A 24,313-nucleotide genomic window follows, 5' to 3' on the forward strand; every position below is an offset into this window, starting at 1 on the left:
ATGTCAGTTTTTATGCCAATACCAAGCTGTTTTTATTACTGTAGCTCTATAGTAGAGCTTGAAGTCAGGGATTGTGATGCCTCCAGAAGTTGTTTTATTGTACAGGTTTCTTTTAGCTATTCTGGGTTTTTTGTTTTTCCATATGAAGTTGAGTATTATTCTTTCCAGATCTGTGAAGAATTGTGTTGGTATTTTGATGGGGATTGCATTGAATCTGTAGATTGCTTTTGGTAAGATTGCCATTTTTACTATGTTAACCCTGCCTATCCATGAGCATGGGAGATCTTTCCATTTTCTGACTTCTTCAATTTCTTTTTTCAGGGACTTAAAGTTCTTGTCATATAGGTCCTTCACTTGCTTGGTTAGTGTTACCCCAAGGTATTTTATGTCATTTTTGGCTATTGTAAAGGGTGATGTATCTCTAATTGTCTTCTCATTTTCTTTGTCCATTGTATATAGGAAGGCTACTGATTTTTTTGAGTTGATCTTGTATCCTGCTATGTTGCTGAAGGTGTTTATAAGCTTTACCAATTCCTGGGTGGGATCTTTGGGGTCACTCAAGTATACTATCATGTCATCTGCAAATAGGGAAAGCTTGACTACTTCCTTTCCAATTTGTATCCCCTTAATCTCCTTTTGTTGTCTTATTGCTCTGGCTAGAACTTCAAGTACTATATTGAATAAGTATGGGGAGAGTGGACAGCCTTGCCTCGTTCCTGATTTTAGTGGAATTGCTTTGAGTTTCTCTCCATTTAATTTGATGTTGGCTGTTGGTTTGCTATATATTGCCTTTATTATGTTTAGGTATGTTCCCCGTATTCCTGATCGCTCCAAGACTTTTATCATGAAGGGGTGTTGGATTTTGTCAAATGCCTTTTCTGCATCTAGTGAGATGATCACGTGGTTTTTTTCTTTGAGTTTGTTTATATGGTGTATTACGTTGATGGACTTTCGTATTTTGAACCACCCTTGCATCCCTGGGATGAAGCCTACTTGATCATGGTGGATAATCGTTCTGATGTGTTCTTGGAGTCTGTTTGCCAATATTTTATTGAGTATTTTTGCATCAATGTTCATGAGGGAGATCGGTCTGTAGTTCTCTTTCTTTGTTGTATCCTTGTTTGGTTTAGGAATCAGGGTAATTGTAGCCTCATAAAAGGAGTTTGGTAATGTTCCTTCTGTTTCTATTATGTGGAACAATTTAGAGAGTATTGGTATTAGTTCTTCTTTGAAGATCTGGTAGAATTCTTCGCTGAAACCATCTGGTCCTGGGCTTTTTTTGGTTGGGAGACTTTTAATGACTGTTTCTATTTCCTTAGGGGTTATTGGGCTATTTAAATAGTTTATCTGGTCTTGATTTAACTTAGTTATGTGGTACTTATCCAGAAAAATGTCCATTTCTTTTAGGTTTTCCAGTTTTGTGGAGTAGAGGTTTTTGAAATATGACCTTATAATTCTCTGGATTTCCTCAATGTCTGTTGTTATGTCCCCCTTTTCATTTCTGATTTTGTTGATTTGGATTCTCTCTCTCTGTCTTTTGGTTAGTTTGGATAAGGGCTTGTCTATCTTGTTGATTTTCTCAAAGAACCAACTCTTTGTTTCATTAATTTTTTGTATTATTCTCTTAGTTTCTAATTTATTAATTTCACCTCTCACTTTGATAATTTCCTGGCGTCTATTCTTCCTGGGAGACTTTGCTTCTTCTTGTTCTAGAGCTTTCATGTGTGCTGTTAAGTCACTAGTGTGAGATTTCTCCAACTTCTTTATGTGGGCATTTAGTGCTATGAATTTCCCTCTTAGCACTGCTTTCATAGTGTCCCATAAGTTTGGGTATGTGGTGTCTTCATTTTCATTGATCTCTAGGAAGTCTTTAATTTCTTTCTTTATTTCTTCCTTAACCCATTGGTGATTTAGTTGAGCATTATTCAGTTTCCATGAGATTGTAAGTTTTCTGTAGTTTTTGTTGCTGTTGAAATCTAACTTTAACCCATGGTGGTCTGATAGAACACAGGAGGTTATTCTAATTGTTTTGTATCTGTTGAGATTTGCTTTGTGACCAAGTATGTGGTTGATTTTAGAGAAAGTTCCATGGGGTGCTGAGAAGAATGTATATTCTTTCTTGTTAGGATGGAATGTTCTGTAGATATCTATTAGGTCCAATTGGGTCATGACATCAGTTAAGTCCTTTATTTCTCTGTTAAGTTTCGATTTGGGAGATCTGTCCAGTGGTGAAAGTTGGGTGTTGAGATCTCCCACTATTAATGTGTGGGGTTTTATATGGGGTTTAAGCTTTAGTAATGTTTCTTTTGCATATGTGGGTGCCCTTGTGTTTGGGGCATAAATGTTCAGAATTGAAACTTCATCTTGGTGGATCTTTCCTGTGATGAATATGTAATGTCCTTCTTTATCTCTTTTGATTGATTTTAGTTTGAAGTCTATTTTGTTGGATATCAGGATGGCTACCCCTGCTTGTTTCTTAAGACCATTTGATTGGAAAGCCTTTTCCCAGCCTTTTATTCTTAGGCAGTGTCTGTCTTTGAATTTGAGATGTGTTTCTTGTATGCAGCAGAAAGTTGGGTTCTGCTTTCGTATCCATTCTGTAAGTCTATGTCTTTTTATAGGTGAATTAAGTCCGTTGATATTAAGGGATATTAATGACCAATGATTGTTCATCCCTGTTATTTTTGGTGGTAGTGTGTGTGTACTTCCCTTCTTTGGGGTTTACTGTTGTGGCTTTATCTATTGCCTGTGTTTTCGAATGTGTATCTGACTTCCTTCGGTTGGAATTTTCCTTCTAGTGCTTTCTGTAGGGCTGGGTTTGTGGATAGGTATTGTTTAAATCTGGCTTTGTCTTCGAATGTCTTGTTCCTTCCGTCTATGATGATTGAAAGTTTTGCTGGGTATATTAGTCTGGGCTGACATCCATGGTCTCTTAGTGTCTACATTACATCTGTCCAGGTCCTTCTGGCTTCCAAAGTCTCCATTGAGAAATCGGGTGTTATTCTGATGGGTTTACCTTTATAGGTCACTTGGCCTTTTTCCTTGGCTGCTCTTAATATTCTTTCTTTATTCTGTACATTTAGTTGTTTAATTATTATGTGTCGAGGGGACTTTTTTGGGGGGTCTAGTCTGTTTGGTGTTCTATAGGCTTCTTGTATCTTCATAGGCATTTCCTTCTTTAAGTTGAGAAAGTTTTCTTCTATAATTTTGTTGAATATATTTTCTGTGCCTTTGAGTTGGTATTCTTCACCTTCTTCTATCCCTATAATTCGTATGTTTGGTCTTTTCATGGTGTCCCAGATTTCTTGGACATTTTGGTTCCTGACTTTGTTGGCTTTAGTGTTTCCTTCGACTGATGAAACTATTTCTTCTACTGTATCTTCAATGCCAGAAATCCTCTCTTCCACCTCTTGCATTCTGTTGGTTATACTTGCATCTGAAGTTCCTGATCTTTTACTCAGGTTTTCTATTTCCAGCATTCCCTCTGTTTGTGTCTTCTTTATTTTTTCAATTTCCCTTTTCAGTTCTTGGACTGTTTCCTTTGTTTGTTTCATTGCTTTTTCATGATTTTCTTTCAGTGCTTTATTGTTTTCTTCCAGGACTTTATTGTTTTCTTGGAGGGCTTTATTGTTTTCTTCTAATTTGTTTGCCCTTTCCTCTAGTTGTTTACAGCGTTCTTCCAATTTTCTTGTCTTTTCCTCTATACAAGCCTCTACCTTCTTCATGAAGTTACTCATAAGGCTACTTTCTTCTGCTTCTTCCAATTTTTGGTGTTCAGGTCTAGATGTTGGAGGCGGGCTAGGTTCTGGTGATGCTGTATTGCTCTTCATTTTGTTGTATGTACTTCTGCCTTGACGTCTGCCCATCTCCTTGTGGTTCCTTCTTGGTCTTATCAGTGTACTTGTTTCAGAAAGAGCTGACAGATTCAGGAAGACTCTCTCCTTTGTCCAAAAGGGAGTTCTCTTTTCCAACTCTCTCTGGACCAGAAGGGAAGTCGGGCGAGTAGTTAACATTTCTTAATGTGATGATAAAACACTGGACAGAAGGAAATTAAGGAAGGGAGAATATATTTTCACAGTTGTACAATATAGTCCACCATGGCTAGGAAGTAATGACAGGCATCTGTTTCCATTGTATCTGCAATGAAGGATCAGAAACAGATAAACACTTGTATTTCAAAAATTCAAGACAGGTCTTTCTAGGTTCTCTTAGACTAACTCCCATTCCATGGTTAATATAAACCCACTCAGGTGGAAACTCAGTATTAATCAGCACAACTCTGAAGTAGAACCATATTTAAAATAGACATTCTTCAAAATGTAAAGGGTATTATCAAAGATTAATATAGAAACTCATACAGTATCGACTGTACAAAAGTGGTCAGTGCAGAGTAATGAAAAATTACTTTCTAAACATAAATATGGTTTCAAAAGGTGAACATGGTAGTTACAAAATGGCCGTCAATATGTGGAATATGCAACAATAATAAGTAAATGCACCATATGATAGATAACATATATGTGATTTATTTATTTGCTTCATTACTGTTAGTAAAGAATGCATGGGCTAGTGAGATGATTCAGCTGATGAAGATACTCATGTCAAGTCATTGAACCAAATGGCAGTCCCTGGGATCCATAGGATAGAGGGAAGGAGAGAACAGACTCTAGAAGTTGTCCTCTGATATACACAGGAGAACCAAGTCATTCAAACAAAACCACCAAGTAAACGAAATTCTTTTGGGGGGATATATTCTTTTTTTTTATTAAGAAAAAATTTTTATTCATTTTTACATACCAATCAGACATTCCCCCTCCCCTTATCCTGCCCCTCCAGCCTCCCCTCCCAATTTTTTGAAGAAGAAAATTCTTCCTAAGTACATTTTATGTGTAAGTAACCATCCATGGTACAAGACCAGCAGTAGCCTCCACTCAGTGGTTCTTCAGTCTTAACTGGTGACATGGCAGACATGGGAGAGTGAAGCTAAATGATTTACTGGTGCATGGCAGCTGGCACATGGTTTCAGTTTTCTGTTTTATTCTATGGGATCTCTTTGATTATCTCATGATTTTAAAAGGATGCTATGAGTGAGGTTAAATTACAATCTAGTCTTCTCTCATGTGGGAACTAAAATGAACCTACAGTTAAACAAGCATGTTTAAAGTGTCCAGGAAATAGAAAATGTATGCTAACTATTTGGATATGGATAAAGTAGGAATCTACCATGATGTCATCAACATAGTAGAAATGATTCCCTTTAAAACTTTCACCTTAGCCGGGCGGTGGTGGCGCACGCCTTTAATCCCAGCACTCAGGAGGCAGAGCCAGGTGGATCTCTGTGAGTTCGAGGCCAGCCTGGACTACCAAGTGAGTCCCAGGAAAGGTGCAAAGCTACACAGAGAAACCCTGTCTCGAAAAAAACAAAAAAAAAAGATAGCAGAAGTTAATTGCTGGGTTGAAGGAAGGTTAAGGGGAATGGTAATTAGTGTTTTCTTGTGCTGTTGTGCTTTTTATTTTGTTTGTTTGTTTTTCTCTATAAGACACTCACAAAGGAATGCATCTCCCAGGTGAGGGAACTCACATATGTTCATTGAATGCTTGGACTAGGGAGATTTTACTGCTGGGATTTTTATATTAAGGCCTAAATTTTGAAGGGTATTTCCTTCTTGGAGGTGTGCTTTCACCAAAAAGACAAACTATTTGCAAGAGAGAGAATTTTCATGTCCAATTAAAGGTTCAGTGACCATTTATTTAATTCCTGAATTATAAAACACATTTTTAACTAACTGTATCCTGAGGAGGAAGGAGGCAGGCAGGGTCATGGGATATGAATGACATTTCATGGGGATCTATCTGTTATCACAGAGGGTAGAATATAGAGAAAACAGGGGTTATTTGTAATCCACATAAATAAATGAATGTTGAGGGTGGGAAAGTTAAATACTTTAGATTGAATGATTGCTTAGAGAGATAAAGTAGATGAATCAGCCAGAAAAAGCCTTAACTGCATTCCTTGGCTGATAGGAATTTCTGTATCTTTGAAGTTGGCAGTACAGCATCTCTAATCTCTGTCTGTCTCTTTGTCTTGAATTTAACCTCTGCTTTCATCCTTATACCCTTTTCTGATTACGACTGAGACTCTTTTAAGAGGATCATTGTATAATCATTTCCTCCTTCCCTTCCCTTTCTCCAAACTCTCCAAAACACACTTCCTGAATTTCTTCCAAATCCAAGGCCTCTTTTCTCATTGTTATTACATGTGTGTATATTTGTATATATGTGTATATATATTCCTAAATATAACACACTCAGTCTGCATGATGTTACTTGGATATACATATTCTTGGCTGATCATTTGGTGATAGATAATCGATTGGTGTGCTCTTCCTTGGAAAAGAATGCTTCTCCCACTCTCAGCATTATTTAGTTACCCATAGTTTTTGTTTTTCCTTTTTTTTTTCTCATCTAGGCAGTCATGTTGGTGAAACTTACTGGTGTCACTTCTAACATTACCAGGGGATAGAAAACTCACTGGTCCTCTGGCTCTTATATTTTGTCTACCTCTCTTGTGCAGTGTTTCTTCAGCCTTAAGCACAACAGTGTTTTGTAGATGTATGTTGGGACTGGGCTTTAAAAGTCTACTTTTGTTTTTCTGTAATAGCTTCTGCCTGCTGCAAATAGAAGTTTACTTAATTCCAAAACTAAAATAAAAATGTAGGTGAGTGTGTGTGTGTGTGTGTGTGTGTGTATAAATGTATGTATGTATATATATATATATACATATATACACACATAAATATATATAAAGTGTTCAGAATACTTAGAAATTAGTGAAATGCAGAATGAAACCATCATGAAATTTCACTTTACTCTCATCAAAATGACTGAGTTCAAGAAAACAACTGACAAGAAAAACTTAGGATGTGCAAAAGGTGAACCCCCATTCACTGTTGCTGTGACTGAAATCTGATACCTTAACTCTGCAAATCAATGTTAAGGGTTCTCAAGAAGCTAAAAATAAATGTCCCTTATGAGCCAGCCATACCACTTCTCAGCTTATGCCCCAAGAACTCTCCATTCGCCCTCACAGATACTTGCTCTGCTGTGTTCACTGCTGCTCTATATACAATAGCTAGGAAATGGAAACAATGTCAATGTCCCTCAGCTGATGAATGGATAGGAAAAATACACACAGACATGCAGACATTCACACACACACACACATACATGGGAATAGAATTCAGATATAAAAATTTAAATCATGAAAATTATAGGAAAGTATATGGAGATGGACACAACACAAACTTCAAAAGACAAACATTATGTTCTCTCCCATCTGTGATTCCTAGCTCAAAATCTTCAAATATAAGTGAGTTCTTGCCCCTCATCAAAGACGCTTTTTTTTCCCCCAAAGACAGAGGCTATTACGGAATGCCGCAAGGTTCAAAATGCGGAGAATTACAGACCATGAGGTGTCAAGAAGACCTGAGTAATGACATCAAATGACATGTCAATGTACATGGGGGAACTCTCATGAGCACCCAACTCTAGATTAAGAGCTGTAGGCAATTAGTGTCTGCTGAGTGTGGGAGAAATAGCCTTCACAAGTGATGAACCCTTAATTAATTATATAATGACAAATCATCAGTTCCAAATGCATATACATACTAGCAGCACTCAAAGGATTCAACCTTTTGTGTTATATATTTATTTATACATAGTATTCTGGATGCTCCCATGAGGGTACATTTTTATGAAGTAACCCCCTTTTTTTTATTTTCTTGATAGACAGCATGAAGCAGATAGTCTCCATAAGATGGGCAAGGCTTATTCAATCACTGAAGGTCTGAATAGAAAAATAGGTGGAACTTTCTTTAGATAGAGAATTTTTGTTTCTGGTAATTCAGAGGAATCAGGAGGTCAGCTCTCCCTGGCTCTCAGCATTCTACCTGATTTGGATTCACAATACAACACCCACTTTTCAGAGTTTAGATTAACCAGCTCCTATAACCACTTAAGCCCTGTCCTTAAAATAAGCATATTCTATTTGTTTTCTTCCTCTAGAGAACGCTGACTAACACAGGATTTCCCTCAGTAGATTAGAACATTAAACTCACCTAAATGCTTTCCTACTGTTTAATGTTCTTTTTTGCTCATTCACAATGCAAAGTAGACTATTTTGAATCTGGAAGCCTAAATATATATTTACATGAAAGCAAGTTTTGTGGCTAGGATGCATTATTTCACTAACTGGCTATTTTAGATAACATACAGACACACACACACACACACACACACACACACACACACACACACACAGCAACCCAAAATGTCAGACTTTTATTCCCTTTCTTGCCTTTGTAGATTTTCACTTGCCTTAAAAATTTTAATAATAACTGATTAATAGTTTATACAATTTAGAATATATATATGTATATATATATATATATACATATATATATATAGTAGTTACACAATTTATAACTAACATTGATTTTGCCTTGTTAGTCTCAGGTCACAAGTATAAGAAAAAGTCGAGTCTTAGATTACTCCATTGTTTATCATAAAATATTGTGTAATATGTAGTGCTACACACTGTTACAGTAACTGCATTATTAAGACTATCAAATCAAGGTCAGATCTCAGAATACTGGCTTTACCAGCTGGCCCATGAATATGGTTTAGAAATGAACTAATTAACTTATGTCATTCAAATAATAATAGCAATGAAATTGATGTTAACACCGAGCTTTCCAACAGTCTGCTGTGGTCAGTTTCCAGGGAGAAGAAAGATTTAATTACATGTGTGTATTTTTCAAAGTTCACATGTTAATTTGAGAGCTGAGTAAGTTGCAGACGTGTCTCAGGATCAATGACTCAAAATGTGAGGACAGAAAGCATGGTCCTTGGCAAAATCAAGTCGGGAATCATTAATCATTTTAAAGTAAATGTTTCTCTATCTGAATGTCTGCCAAGAGCCTGGACAGAGTGCAGACTCCCAGAAGATCCACTCCTGCTGATGACAACAGTGTTTGTTATACAGGGCTCAGCATTACAAAAGATCCTTTCAGTGCCTGAGATCTTGAAATGATGCCTGTTTCTGGGCTTTCCGATAAAGCTCACCACTGCTCTGCATTGCTATGAGTGATATTCAGATTTTAATAGATGGCTCTTCATGCTATTACATGCGTCACTTCCATCCTTCATGCTGCATTGGAAACTCAGCCAACCCAACTGTGGCCATTGCTGGAAGTTTCCATGCCAATGATGACATTGCTTCCTTTTTGGAGCCTCCGGTGGATTCACATACACCCTGACTTATAAGAGAGCTATTGGCAATTCACTTAGCGTGGGAGCCACGCCTTGGCTTTTTTTCTCTGATTATCATCAGAACTGGATAGAAGCGAGTGGATGCTGGGAGCTACTTGGTGCTCATATTGCTTCATTCATAATGTGGTTGTCACATAAAATTATCCGCCTACACTTTACCAGGAGGCATCCGACTCTGCCCCTTCCTTCATCTATCAGGAGAAAGCTACTCTCAGGATAAATTTGGCTGCAGTTCAGGTCACTGCCTAGTTTGATCAAGAAAGTAAGATGACAAAGGCATTCATGTAATGAAGGTTCCCATAAAAAGCCATTTTACCTTGAAATGTTATGATTAAGCATTTTAATATGGAGTCTTTTAGAGGTCAACATTTAAATAACAGTTTTTTTTTTTCATTACAGAGTGAGCAGAAAGCAATGTGTGTGTTACATAATTACAGAGCTTCCAAAGTACCAGTTTTTTCCTGCTGAAGAATCAGTTTTCAACACTCTTGGTCTAAGCCAAAGACAAAATAAAAACAAAGACACAAGTAAACATATTTCATAAACATATTTCTTTACATAGGTTTTGTTTTGGGAGGAAGTAATTCTAGCTCAGTAGCACTTAGAAAAATGGAAGCATTTTTAGTTACCATGGGCATGTAGATTGTATTCAGATACGTTGTTTCACTTTGGAAGCTATTATAGAATCTAAAAGCAGAGGTAAAAAAGGAAGCAAAAAAAGTAAGGGCAATGAAAACAAATGTACATCGAAACACAGAAAGAATTCCACCAACATTGAGTTATGACTGGCATAGAATAAGTAAAGCTGCAACATGCACTGTCAGGTCTTTGATGAAAAGGTTGTTAAGACTTGTGGTGTGAGAGACAAGCTCTCTGGTGGGCCTGGCTTCCTGTTCTCCACTGTCTCTGTTATTATCGAGGACTATGGGGGTCCAGCCCCTCAATAGTCCCCTCCCAGGGTCCCGGAAGAATCTACAACCAGCTGATAATTAATCTTTGATGAGAAGAAATGAATCTATGTACACGAAACTCCTAGTCCATATACTTTATTATTCTGTGACAGTTACAAGCTTATATTCTGCTCTCATATTTAGGTCATCTTTAGCCTGATTTCTCTCTACACTTGTCTGCGATCCCCTCTATGTTCTATCTTAATTCCTTCATCTAGTTCTGCCCCTTCTAGGTTCTCATCCATCTTGTTCCTTCCCATATCATCTCCTCTCCCGTCTCCTTCTCTCTCATCTGGCTCTTCCTCATCTTCCATCTCGTTCCTCTAGTACTCTCCTGTAGCCCTTCAATCTACTTCTTCCCCATCTCAGTTTGTTCCTCTCAAGTTCTTACCCATCTAGTTCTTCCATTCTCTTCTCTCCTCTCTGTCCTCTGCTTTACAGTTATATATCTCCCCAAAATCACAATCCTCCCCTCCACCCAGGACACTCAGCCTGAACTTCCTCAGGCAGTGATTGTCCGCTATCAGGATCAAATGGAGGGTTGATAAGAATTACAAAGAGGGGCTCTAGTTGTTAATTACCATTTGTGACCCAAAGGGGAAGTGACTAATGAACTAACTAAAGGCTAAATATGGGTAATATCTAAGAAAAGGGATCTTACGTGCACAACTATAATCTTAAATGTGTTTGGTAAAAGATGTTAAAAATCTATGAGTTGCTAGGTCAATGGGAGAAAATAAAACTGTCTTCTTTTTTCTTGTGGCTCCTATCTGTCCAGGCTGTCTGCCGTTTTTCTACAGGGTGGGGAAAAGTGTGCTCAGTCTCTAGGCAACCTGTGTACAGCTAGATGCCTCTGGTGATAGCTAAAGGGAGATCTGGAACTGGAGGTAAGGTTTGGGAAAGGAGGAAGTTAAGCTTAATTAGCACATCCACCAGGCCTTTTCAAACAGGTGGCCTGGATGCTTAAGTCTGTTCTTAGAGAGTACAGAGGTATCTCTGATAAGGTACTTTCCTCCATCCGGTGATGGACCTGGCCGGATGCTATCAATAATGATAATTACAGGGAGGCTTGAACTGGGAGTTCTGGCTGAGCATAGCTGTTAGCACAGAAGGTTATCTAAATATTCCTAGAAGTGGTTAGGTAAGTAATTAAAGATCTATAAAGTTAGTAAGGCTGTAAGAAAGGAGGGGTCTGAGCTAAATTGTGTAAAGCTATTACTTAATGTCTACCTGACTTGGGCGGTGTCTCCTTGTGGAATTTACCTTAAGTCAGGAGACTCCCTGTGGGCTGTTATCACTGTTAATCCTCGGAAATTGGGTGACCACCTGGGTGATGTCTCCTTTAGTCCTTGAAAGTGGCTAGGGGAGATATCTGATTCCAGAGAAAGCCTTTCCTGAGGCTGTTCTCAAAATGCCTGGAATGTGTATGTCCAGAGAGTGATCAGTCCACACTGTTAGCGCTTCTTAGGGAAAAGTCAATTGGGAAAACTATGAAGGCACACATGATTTTCATAACAGAATACAGCTGATATATAACAAGCCAAGTAATACCAAAAACTCCTTGGGATTTGGCTTCCTCTGGAGGAATTCCCTGATTCCTCCAGGTAGTGACTTTGCCATAACCAGCTGAGTTCCTATGATATTCCTGTGTCCCGCAGCATGTTATTAGCAGTGCTTCGTATTATTCTTCTTGCTTCAGTCTGTTCTAACACCATTTCAAATCTAGATTGTTACTGCTTCAAAGAACATTCTTGATATTACTTGGTATCATTTGTTGTTTTCCTGCTACTGATGAAGTTACTCTTCTATGGTCTTATAAATTCACCTGCACTTTATTTCTCTAAAAGGAACACACAAAGATCTTGCTAACATGTCCTTGCTACAAAATACAGACATCACTGTTCCTGAAATCTTGGTCTGGGTACCTGTATTTTCCTTCTGGCCACATTTATTTTTTTTTAATGTTTCAAGTTTAATTAGACTTAAAGTTCATTTAATCAAATTTCTTAGAAAATGATTCGTGTCTCATTTTGACTCAGGAGTTTTAATCCTTTAGATTATTCACAACAGTTCTCCTACTAAAGCTAACATCAAATACTGATAATTAAAAATATGCTTAAAAAGAAAACTGTCCAAGGGATGATAAGGTAGCACTCTGTAATTTAAGGGAAACCTGGAGCTCAAGGGATTCAGAGAACAAGGGATTCTTTTCACCTCAAGATACTTGTGACTTGATGGCAAGATCTGCAAGGAGCTAGAAGTGAAACCCATTCATAACAACCATGTATGGTGTGCAATGTGATTAAGAAATGCTTCCTACACTAAATCAGGCCATCTCAGAGAAACATCAATGAGGTACTCACCTCTCCATCCTTTGATATGAACACCAGGTACGTTGCCTTGGGGTCTGTTAGACCAGAGAAAAAACGCAAACAGATTTTTTTAATCAGAACTAGGTTTGATAGCCAATCAATAGCTAAATTATTGTTATGTGTTAGATGTGAAAAGACAAGATCAAAGGGAAACAAGCAAACAAACTCTGAACAACTCATCAACGAAGCAGAAACTAAGCTGTAAATAAATTTCAAAGCAATTATATAGAGAGCCTGAGGTTCTTTCAAGAAGTCTATGCAAATGCTAAAAAAGTTCTTTTAATGCTAAACTTCAAAATATTCAGAGAGATTATTCTTAAAACTGTGAGCAGCTAAAAATTATAAAATAATTAAGCATATGAAGTTTCAGGGCACAGTAAGCCAAAATCAGTGAAAACACTAGATAACAAACATGCCCAAAAGAGAGATTGATATTAAACTATTCAGGTAGACAAAAAGAACAAAAACACTTAATCAAGTTGAAGAAATACATAGCTTTAAAACCTTCATCTGAAGAAAAATGCAAAACTCGGCAAAATTAACAAAACAATGGAATGAGTTCTAAGGAAATAAAATTTTAACAAATAAAAATTTAATTTCAATGGAACATTTTTGAAGAAAAAGTTGACAGGAAGAAAGAGTGAAGTGGATCTGGTCAGAAGAAGTTTTCTAGAAGTTGGCATATAGAAACTCAAACAGGAAAAAAAAAATGTGGTGCAGGTTCAGAGACAAAGAAAATAAAGCTATAAATTCTGAACATGTTTAATTCATGTTCCAGAAAAAGTTGTAGCAAAAAGGGAAGAGATGATCCATGAGTATTTTATTCATTGCTTTTCACATAAAGTCTGAATTGATGAAAGAAACAGACTGAAGAATCCCAATGGAACTCAAGGAAGATTAGAATAAAAATGACTCCAACTTTAAGTGCATTGAGAGGAATTTTCAGACTATCAAAGACAAAGCGAATATTCTTATAAACCAACTAGAGCAGGAAATGAAATAGCTTTGAATCATTCTGTGTAGCTGTCTGTGGAAACTAGGAAACATAGTTTTATTTGATTTAACATTTAACATTATTCTTATTGTTGTTATGTTCCTCAAACTCAACACTATCAATTTCAACTCCTTAATTATAATCATATGTTTGAAAAATACCTAGCACAATAACAATTGAAAAGATAAGCAATGTACTTAATTCCTTTAACAAAGAATAATTATCTTTAAATACATTTAGACATTTATGTTTACTGTGCAATTCCATTTATTGGAGGAGTGGATTCTAAACATTACTTTGCTTGCCCTTTTTATTTAGTTAATGCATTGATTGTTTATATATGTAATATTCTGTAATATATTTGTGTACATTAAAAGTGATATTTGTATAGTATTTTATATTATATAAAGTAGATACATATTCATTGATTTCATGAGTAAATAGACATATAGAGCAGCTATGTGGCTGGCCACAGCCACATGGTCACAGTGCCGTGTGCCAAGTATGATATAACTAACAGAAATTGGCCTAAAAGACACTGAGAAGAGGACCGTTGGGTTGACATATACTTTTTATCATGAAGGACTTCTAGATACCCAGTTTGTAGTCACTAGAAATACAAAAAGGAACAAGTATGGACATGTTCACTGAAATATTTGTACTACAACTGGGTCCTTAGTTACAAAGAAGAGGGCACACTGAAGCTCTGAGAAGCATCAGAAAGAGAAGTGAAAATACAGTCATATGCACTTACTAAATTCCAAGACATTGATAACATCAATGCTGACAGGGACACAGACCTCAAGAAACTTATATTCGCTGCTGGTAAAATAGACACATTGAAAGAAAATTTGAATGTTTCTAATGAAGCTAAATGCTGTCTTCACACAATTCAGTAATCATTCTTTTAGATATTTATCCAAATAAATAAAAATCCATTTCCAAACAAAAGCATGCCATGTATTTCTATTTCATTTTTACTTGCTCCCTAACTGGAAGCAGCTCTGAGCCCCCCTTATTCCCGTAGGCAGGTTAAAAAAAATAATAAACCTCCATACAATGTAATATTTACTGAATGATTTTTTTAAATGAGCTATTAAGTTAGAAAAAGAAAATAGAAACTTATATGCATACTATACTATGAAAAATCATTCTGAAAAGTTATATAATATATGCTCCAAATTATGTGATATTCTGGAAGCCTAAAAATGAGAAAATGATAATCTCTGTGATCACTGTTTAGGGCACGGTGGTAAGGTTGTACGGTGCTATGGTAGTGAATAAAAAGACAGCACACAAGTGACTCTTGGGACACTGCAACTTTTCTGTATGACAGAGTTGTGATAGTGATACGGCAGTATGTTTTTGTCAAAGTCTACAGAAATGTCAAAGCCACGAGTGGGCTTTAGTGAACCATGGATTTAGTTAATAATGAGGCAACACCAGTGCATCAACTGTAACCAATATCTACGAGAACTACTTATGCTTTTCATTTCTAGTCATGTTCTAAAAACCCAAGGCTAACAATGAAATCTACTCAAACTAGAAATAAAAGTTTCACAGGCAAATTCAAGAGGAAATTTGGAAAAAGGGGTGAAGGTCAGAATGGACAGGTTGGGTCTGTAATTTATGACCATACAGATGTAGGCTTCCCTTGGAGTTGGCTAGGTATTGGTTTGAGGATTTGCTATCCATCTCCCCACAGGGACACAAATTCTCAAATGTCTAGGTCCCTCACAGAGGGTTGTTTGCACAGAACATATGTACATCTACCTGTGTACATCAAATCATCTTTGAACTAAATACCAAATAAACACTGTACATATGTAAACAGCTTCTTAATCTGGAGATATATGGGGTCATGTAACTTAACACATGGATGGGGAAAATATTGCAATGGTAACTATTTTATGAACGTGCAATTAGCAAAAATTAACTGAAAGCCAAGGCTTATTGTATTAGTGGTATTTCTGGCAGCACTCAACTATATTGCATTGGGTTGCAGACTTGGTTCTAAATACAAAATATGCATGTACTGCACTGGACATGTCATCGAACCTGCAATACTGATTATCTGTGCTTTAAACACCCCAGTTAGGATAGGAAATTATTGTATATGGTTAATGGAAGTGCTTCTACCATACATACAACAATTGCTGCTTTTAATGAAATGTAATTGTTATTACAGAACATAAAGACTTTTAATAGTTTCCTATTTTCATTCCCCAGTATCTATCATATTATTGGATCTTTGGATTTCATTGTGTTAGACTGCTTGATTTTAAAATGCCACGATTAGGTTGTGAACTAGAATATCTTAAAAATCTTTAAATGAATTTTGGCTTGAGATAGGACAGCATCCCCAAGTTTCTGAAATTCCCTAAATATAATTCTGTCATTTGGTAATATGTATTTATATGGAGCAGAGCTATTGACATTGTTTATCTAATCAAATATTAATTAACTCACTATCAAAAAACATCGAAGATGTCCTGGTAACTCAACTTGGTTGCATTACAAAACTCTGTTGCAGTCTTGGTTCTGAACACACAGTTAGCACGTGTTGCTCTGGGCATGCCATCACACTGGCAATGCTGATGAACTCTACTTGAAATCAAATATTTAGCCAAGATTTAATTATTTATGCAAAAACACAAACAAGCGTATCCATCTGAATATATGCAAATTTTCTTTGGTCCTTAATAAATGGCAAACTTATATGAATACCAAAGAATTATTTTAAAATAAATTTTTTATGATCCTTTCCAGTAATCATTTAGTTTGTATTTCTATTTTATACACCTATGTACCTGAGGTGATGTTGGTATTTCCTGGGAAAAAAAGAGGAATTGTGTGTTAAAAAGGCCTATTTATAGCCTGATGGCTAGAAAAAAATTGTACCGATTCAATAGTACAAGCATAATTTTGTGTTTAAAAAGTTTGGGAATCTACCTTGTACTTGGATCTATGATTTTCATGAGTAACATAAGGAAATACATGCCCAGTCAGCAAGCAGGATTCAAGTTAGGTGGTATTTGGAGGAAAAATTGTAAAAAGTTGAAATTTTTTAAATATGAAAGACACGGACAGGATTGACAGATTGATAGCTCTTTCTCGATTTCGATATGAAAAAGAAGCAGTTAAAACATGTATACCTCAAAATACTGGGAAAATTTCTGTGAAAGCAGTCATCCTTTTTCCCATCGCCAATTGCCTCATGGCTGCTTCTTTTGTTATGATAAAGTTTTAGAGAAAAGTCTTTAGGGTCTTCTCCAGTCATTTTGTTTCTTTGCTTGCCTTTAGTTTTTTGAGATAGGGTCATTTTGTGTAGCCCTGGCTGTCCTGGCACACACTATGTAGACCAGGCTGGCCAGGATCTGGTGACACTCCTCATTCCTCATATTCTTTTTTTTTTTTTTTCTTTCTTCGAGACAAGGTTTCTCTGTGTAGCTTTAGAAAGTGTCCTGGATCTCGCTTTGTAGACCAGGCTGGACTCGAACTCACAGAGATTCGTGTGGCTCTCCCTCCCGATTGCTGGCATTAAAGGCGTGCACCACCTCCCGGCATTCTTTAGTGATGGGATTACATACAAGTGTCACCGTGCTTGGCTTCAGCAAGGCATTTTGATAATACTGCCAAATCTCTGATATTAACAAATACAACTTACCGTTGACCTTTTTCATCTGACTTCTAATCAAGTATCTTCAAACCAAATACAAGTGACTGAGAATAATCATCGACAGTTACAAGGCCAAGGCAGAAAAAGAGTAATACTTTGGGGTGGCGGGGAGCAGTTAAAACATAAATTTTGAAGATGAGAATTTAAAAGTGCATACAGTGTTCACGATGGAACTTGTTTTATCTTTATCTCCATTTGTCTATGTTTTAATAAAAATATTTTGGAAAAACATTTGGATTGCTAACTCTCAGACAAAAGCAGACCCTGAAAAGGTGGTGGTGGTGGGGTGTTCTGCCCTACCTGGAATATAATTTCCCAAGCTGTTTTAAGTGAGTCAGTGTTTTGAGTCAAGCCCAGTAGATGGCGCCAGAGAGAAGGGAGCAGCATCCCTTGAATGCGGCAGTTTGAAATAACAGCAGTTGTATTTTCAACAGCTCCCAGCCTGGGATTCCTGGCAAGACACTGAGCAGAGGGAGAGAACAGACAGTTTTATAGCCTCTGTCACTCTTCTTGGCGGAGCCAGAGACCCTCTGGTCTATTGAACTGGAGGATTCCTTCCCTGCAGAAACACTTGACGGCAGCCAAGTGACTGTGTGTCCCAAGACCCTTGAAAAGGACGCCCGCGTCATTTAGATGGTCTTCTGTGCTGGAAGGCCTTTCCAGGTCTGTGACTGATGGCAGGCAGCTAGATGAAAAATCAGTACAGCTACTCTGTGTGTACCAGAGAACGCTACTACAGCATTTCTTAAAGACCACCAAAGCAAACAAACACACAAAATCTATGGTTCATATCTAGACCTTGCAACACTATTTTTATTCATAAATGTTAGCACAGCCTGTAGGAACAACACAGTTTAGAGGTTTTCACCCTTTTCGAGATTAACCACTTTCTGGAATTAGAAAGACGTGATGGGGAATTGTGCAACATGAGTGAAGAAAATGACCAAGTAAATAAATTGTAAGTTCATGTCAGCTATCTGTACAGTGATGGATTAAAAATGCCAGAAAGCTGTTTCTTCCCCTGGCCTCACTGCAATTCCTGCAAGATTATCCAAGAAATATCACAGCTTCTTGAATGTTCTAACTTCTGACCACTGTCATTGAGAGTCAAGAACTGCAAAACTATATATAAAAAGTAAAAGTTTACCTACACACACTCAGAGACAGACACGTATATTTCATAATACATATCTATGTTTAATATATTTTACAATATCAGGTTTATAGAAGCAAATCATTTAAAATGCCTGGAACACCAGTCAGACATACAGAGTGACCTTACATTAAAAAAATCACAAAATCATTACAATTAGTAAAGACTTTAATAAAATACTTGAGAATCTGTACTAATTCATCATTGTCCAATGGGACACCTGCAATGATGGACTATTCTACAATCTGGAGCCATATATAGTAACTGAGCATTTGAAAAGCAGACAGCGGGACTGGAGCAGTTAATATTTGCTTTGCTCAATTTAAGCTTAGATTTAAATATGTACCGAGTCACTGCTCTATTGGCAAGTGCTGTTTGAATGATGGAAAATACTGAAAGATTACCAGCAGTGGAAGCAAATGATTAGATTTAAAATAAATGGAACCAACGAGAACTGAAGTGTTAAAAAAAAAAATCTTGTGAAACAGTGATCTAGAATTGATCTACTTAAAACTGAAGATCTTTCAATATCATCATATATTTACTTGGAGTCATGTTTAGGTGTGTGAGTAAACCGATTGACTTTGGCCAAATGAAAGTGTAAGAACACATTTTTAGTCTATTTTAGCACGAGAGAGAAATTACCAGATGCATGTAACTTAACTCTGCCATTTACTCAAGATTAGTCATTCATATTTGGAATTGAAAGACAATATTGGGAAGCAATGCTTCTTATTCAACCAAAGGAATTCCTGGAAATGAGACATGTTTTCCAGTAAGAACACTTATTTGCCCAAATTCTTTTCAAGACCATTGCCTTATTGAATTCTGAAATTTGTCTCATGACAGTGAAAGAGTTGAAGTCTGGTTAGGACGTGGGCTCAAGGATCAGAGAAGTAAGCCTGGGGTAATGCTCAGATCTGGCTTGCACCTCCCTTCCCCTAGTGGATTTCACTACAGCAGAGACTCCCCATTTCTTCTGTGAATGAGCTGACCTCCTATTTATACACCAGGAATGCTTAACAGCACAGTTCTTTGGTGGAAAGACAGAAAGGGTTTAACAATAGAGTGATAGTCTGGGAGTCAAAGGAGAAACCTCTGAACAGATTCAGTTACCTTAGAATGAAGCATCAGTGAAGAGATCTTGAATGACCGACTTTCCCTTTGCAAGGTGTACATTAATTTCCATTGCAACATTGCAAATCATTACACACTTAGATACTTAATTCAGTTATTTTATAATCCATGTACAGTGGCAGCTCAGAAATACTGTAGCTAAACTTTATGTTCTGTGTCAAAGAGTCTGTGTCAATGTTGAAGTGTGAGCGGAGTTTCCTTCCAATTTGGTGCTTGTGTTCTCTGAGTTCATTTACATTCTTGGCCGACTTCAGTTCTCTATGGTTGTGGAACCAAAGTCTTCAGCTTCCAAAGGCAGCTGATACTCTGATGAACTCAGAATCCCTTGCTCTCTTTTTGGCTCAACCCTGACTCAATTGGTTTGGAAATTTAATTAGTCTACAGAACTCCATCAACTTTACAGTGAAACATTATCACTAAAATCACATCTCATCTTATTTACAATCAGGCTAAGACTTAAGAGGAAGGCTTGCACTGGGCATATGCAGTAGAACATGAGAAATGTGGACCTGGTTTTAGAGCTTTGCCTACTGTATTCAGCCCCAACTCCATATTCATATCTCTGTTCTAATGCTGAATTTTCCTCATTTAACTACATATGCTTACAAACTTATCTATCACAATAATCATAATTAGAGTGCTGAAGTAAGGTTACTTTTCATGTAGATACTGCATGGTTTCACAGATGCAAGCTCACTTACTTTCTATAATAAAGTCATTATAGTATCATGTCTTTAATATTATATGGATGTAAAATTGTTATCATAGTTTATCATAGTATGTATATGAGCTTGGATCAAACTACATACACACACAAAGAGAGAGAGACAGAGACAGAGAGAGAGAGAGAGAGACAGAATGACAGAGAGAGAGAGAGAGAGAGAGAGAGAGAGAGAGAGAGAGAGAGAGAGACCTAATTAATAATATAGCAAGATGAAGTTGTGGAAACAAAATAAGAAAAAAATACATGCTGAAATCATTTGTCAGATCCTGATAAATCAAAGAACCAAAGTATTATGAAAAAGGTATTAGTGTTAGAGAGAGAAGGGAAAATGAACCACTGGTATGGATACAGAAAAGGCAAATACAAATTTAAGGAGGAAAAACGAACAACCTGAGATACTATTGCATGTGCTCTGCTGGATGCAGACTCCTATGTAAAGTAAGTTTCTTAATCTCCATCTGATCCTCCTGTTTTTCTTTCTCCTTTCTTCATTTTTAGTAATACATGACAATTTGCTTTGTGAAAAACATACAGATCTACTTTGCTGGGCAGTGGTGGTGCACGCCTTTAATCCCAGCACTCAAGAGGCAAAGCCAGGTGGATCTCTGTGAGTTGGAGGACAGCCTGGGCTACAGAGTGAGTTCCAGGAAAGGCACAAAGCTACACAGAGAAGCCCTGTCTCAAAAGACCAAAAAAAAATTAAAAAAAAGAAAGAAAAACATACAGAAATTGCTTAAAATTACCCATGAAAATCTCCCACTATCCACTTCATTTTGGAGCATGGCATGTTGTAGTCGGAAGTTTTTCTGTATCCCACCCAGTCCCACAGCCCATAAGACCCAAGTAAACACACAGAGGCTTATATTAATTATGAACTCAGTGGCCTATGGTTCAAGCTTCTTGCTAGCTGGCTGTTATAACTTAACCCATTTCTATTAATCTATAAGTTGCCATGTGCCAGTGGCATTACTGATCTGCTGGCATGTTGCTCCTTGGACAGTGGCTGGCATCTCCACTTCCTCTCCTTTCTCCTTTCACTACCTCTCTTGGATTTTCCTGTCTCGATGTTGGCCTGCCATAGACCATTCAGAGCAACACATATTCACAGCATACAGAAAGACATCCCACAATAACATGTATCAACCAGAAATATGTAGAAGATTCTGCATTATGAGACAAAGTATGAGCAAGGCATCCCATTATAGGTAATGTATAGGGGGAAGTTTCTACAGTTCCACCTAGCACCATTAGGTAATGGGCCAGAGAGCCTGCTCACACACCAGGGATAGATCCTGATCTCACTGCCAGGGGCCCCTCAAAAAGACTAAGCTACACAACTTATTTTCAATTAAAAAATTAAATATATATTGATCTTAATGCTATATAATAAATGCAAATATCAAAACATTATCTGAGACTTCACAAATGTGTACCATTTTTATGTATTATAATTAAAAATATACTGTAAATAAAAGAGCTGCTATTTGGATGAAGGTAATATATTTACACATCTTAAAAATTAAATTCTTACAATTAAACATATCAAACATATTTCCATCTTTGAAAACAAAAGATAAAGTGTGTATGTGTGTAGGTATGATAAGAATGACAACTGTTGAAAATGGAAGTTAAAAGTTCACACATCAGAAAGTTATCCTTGATTTACAGGAAGCATTCTTCAGAAGCCACTGCTTAGAGAACATACTGCTGATTATCCCCAGGAACACCATGACTGCTCTTTTTAACATCTAGACCACAATTAGACTAAAGTCCTAGCAAGCTGCAAGAGGTGAGACCAGCAAGGATATGCACAGGATAGTGGGTGAAGAGATATAAAACTGTATGCTGCTTTGCCTTGTATTGCTGCGAAATATATCAGGACCCAAAGCAACTTGGTGAGGAAGAGCATTTGACTTACATATACTGATCAAAATCCCTATTGAGGGAAGACAAGGAAGGGACTCACGAAGACCAGGAACCCAGAGGCAGGAACTGAAACAGGAGACATAGGTAGATGCTGCTTACACTCTTGTTTTCCATGGCTTGCTTAGCTTCCCTTTTTTATGCAACTCAAATCTACCTATCTAGGGAAGGTGTCACTCACAATGGGTTAGGACCTTCCACATAAATCATTAATAGTTATAATAAACAATTGTACAGCCTTGCCTATAGGCTAATCAGTTGCAAGTATTTTCTCAATTGAGATTTCCTCTTCCTAGATGACCTTAGCATTTATGAGGTTGATAAGAAATAACTAGTAGAAATGGACATAATTATTGGATTGAGCTGTGTTATGATTCTCTAGGGTAGTGGTTCTTAACCTGTGTATTCCAAGCCCTTTGGGGGTCACATATCAGATATATCAGATAGCCTGCATAGCAACTATTTATATTGTAATTCATAACAGTAACAAAATTATTGATATGAAGTAGCAGTGAAAATAATTTTATAGTTGGGGGGTCAACACAACATGAGAAACTATATTAAAGGCTCACAGCATTAGCATGATTGAGAACCATTGTTCTAGGGAAATAAACAATTGAAGAGTGCAAGTACACATATATAATTATGTATGCACACATATACACACATAATGAGAAAAATACAATTGAACATATGCATGTATAGAAAAATACAGAGAGAATGATTTTCTTTGGATTGTGTTGTCATACTTCTTAGCTCACATCTTCACAGGACATGATGATATTAGGACACTCCCTAAAACATCTCCTGATTATAGTTATACTCTTCATTATACAGCAGTGGGTGGATTTCTTCTTGATGGTCTAAACAATATAGCATTGTTTAAATTTGCTTGTTGATGCAGAGGTCTGAAGACTCAGTCAACTGGGTGGCTGTCAGAAACTCCAAGACAGTAGATTATGTCCACTGCCAAAAGCATTTTTCCTTTGGAGCTACAACTTCTAGTACAACACCCATACTATAATAGGTATGAAAAGAACAATGAAAGTTCTTTTCCTGGATTACTGGGTGTAGTGGTTTGAATGAGAATGGCCTCCATAGGTTCATATATTTAAACGTGTGGGACCCAACTGGGAAATGGTTTGGGGAAAAATTAGATGTTTTGGTCTTGTTGAAGGAGCTATGTCACTGGGGTAGGCCTTGAGGTTTCAAAAGCCCACACCAGGTGCAGTCTCTCTCTGCCTGCTGCCTGTGGATTAGGAAGTAAAGCTCTGAGCTAGTACTACAGAGCCATGCCTGTTTGCTTTCTGCCATGATGATAACTGACTAACACTTGAAAACTATAAGCAAGCCCCCAATAAAGTACTCACTTTTATTAGAGTTTCCTTGGTCACAGCATCTCTTTATAGCAATAGAATAGTATCTAAGACACAGGGGTAATAGTGTTCACTTCTGATCATTTCTACCCCTTGACCCTGCAATCTGTGAATCCTTGATACAAAAAGAAAAAAAAAAAGATGATGGGCTGCATGCTGATTCACAGGCTAAAGAACCTTGCTTCAGACCTGTAATATTGTAGCCTAGATGGTTCTACCACAGTCTTTTCAGAAGGTATTTTCCATATTCTTTCAAGCCAGTCACTTCAGCAAGTGGAAAGCATGGAAGAGTAGTATTCCATCCACATGGACTCAAGAGTATTCCATTCACATGCACATATATGCATTCCTGGACTTCATTAACTGTGAAGACCCTTGATCACAGGCAATGATGTTTATGCACATGAATCATACCATTATACTTCATAAATATGTAGGAATGTAAGTCAATTAAAAAATAAACATCACATGGAACACTGTGTAGTGGGTACTATAGTCTATACTTTCATGGATGTTTTGGCACAGATATTGTTGCAGTGAAGATGTACTTGTACCCAGAACAACTAATCCCTTAGACTAAAATACTGCTTCTTCCACAACTTGTCAGGTGCAAGGGAGTTTTCTTGGGAGGTACCATTTTTGCTGTCATGAGGACAACAATAATACATTTGGTAT

Source organism: Peromyscus maniculatus, chromosome 20, assembly GCF_049852395.1.
Source record: "Peromyscus maniculatus bairdii isolate BWxNUB_F1_BW_parent chromosome 20, HU_Pman_BW_mat_3.1, whole genome shotgun sequence".
NCBI lineage: Eukaryota > Metazoa > Chordata > Mammalia > Rodentia > Cricetidae > Peromyscus > Peromyscus maniculatus.